At 51.6% G+C, this 1,408-nt stretch overlaps 1 protein-coding gene across 1 annotated transcript in view; it reads right to left on the reverse strand.

The window, feature by feature from the left end:
- The window catches only part of KIRREL3 (kin of IRRE like 3 (Drosophila)), a 609,658-nt gene that overhangs the window by 312,061 nt on the left and 296,189 nt on the right, over positions 1–1,408 (reverse strand). The window lies entirely within an intron of this gene.

Raw genomic sequence — 1,408 nt, forward strand, 5'->3', positions numbered from 1 at the left:
AGCACTCCCAGGGCAGGAAAGAGCCAGCGGTGCAGCCCTCTGGGCTCGCACTTGTATTTTACGAGCTGGGGAGACAATCAGAAGCCCAGGGAATCCTGGGTCAAGGGGGGGACCCTTTTCACCACTAACAGCCTGCATGTCTGTCCTGCGCTGAGAACCTTTAACAGATCTTTCATGTTTGCTCCAAAAGCAAGCCTTTGAGGTATCAGCCGACGCTTCCCACTTCCCTTCCTTGACATTTCTGTGACATTTCCTTTGCAAACTCTCCTTCCCAGTCATTTTTCTAGGATATCGTCCTCCTGATCCTTCACTGACATCTGTTTCCTCTCAGTGACCTGTCCTTTCCCCCAGCTGCTTACATGCTGGTGTCTTTAGGATCTATCCTCACCCCCTTCTCTCCAGGATGCCCCTCCTGAGAACAGCCTCATCACTCCCTGAGCCTGAATCTGTGTCTTCCACCCAGATCTGGGCTCTGATCCTCAGCCCCTGGAGCCAACTTTCTTCTGACCCCTGCAGCCGGGGACGCACAGGCCCTTGGGTGTAGCATGTCTAATCAGCCTGATCACTGTTGCCAAGTCTGGTCTGTGCCCTCTTCTCCCCATCTCAGTGTATCTTTGACATCTCCTTGTTGTCCACTGAAAATCTCAGGGTCATCCTGGCCTCAGCCCTTCTCCCCACCCCACACATCTGCAAGTCCCGAGTCCTTCTCAGTTTGACTGCTAAATGTGTCTTCCATGTATCACCGGCTTCACACCATACTCAGGGGGAAAGTGAAAATGTTAGTCGCTCAGTGGTGTCTGACTCTTTGTGACCCTATGGACTGTAGCCCGCTAGGCTCCTTTGTCCATGGGATTCTGCAGGCAAGAATACTGGAGTGAGTTGCCATTACCTTCTCCAGGGGATCTTCCCAACCCAGGGATCGAACCCTGGTCTCCTGCATTGCAGACAGATTCTTTACTGTCTGAGCCACCAGGGAAGCCCCACACCTAGGATAGCATCACCCTTTGCTTAGAGGAACAGTTCTCACCCAGAGGAAAGTTTGCCTCTGTGGGGATCATTGGTGATGACTTGATGATCATTGGGGACATTATTGATGATCATGACTGAGTGGCAGGTGGGTGGAGGTCAGGGATGTGGCTGAACATCAAAAAACACACAAGACAGCCCCAACCTCCCAAGAATTTTTAGTCCTGTCCAAATGTGGATGGTGCAGAGCTGATAAAACCATGTTTTCCTAACTGGTCTCTCTGACCTCAGGCTCCTCTTTAAGCCACTTTCTTCATTGCTTCCTGAGAGAATTCTTAACCACGAGCGAATCCATCTGCGTTTCTCCACTTCCCAACTTCTTAGCATACAGTTCTTCCTCAGGATCCACGGGAATTGTTTCAGGAATGCCCCCCCCCCCCCC

This window comes from Bison bison, unplaced genomic scaffold (genome assembly GCF_000754665.1).
Source record: "Bison bison bison isolate TAMUID 2011002044 unplaced genomic scaffold, Bison_UMD1.0 scf7180017864506, whole genome shotgun sequence".
Lineage (NCBI taxonomy): Eukaryota > Metazoa > Chordata > Mammalia > Artiodactyla > Bovidae > Bison > Bison bison.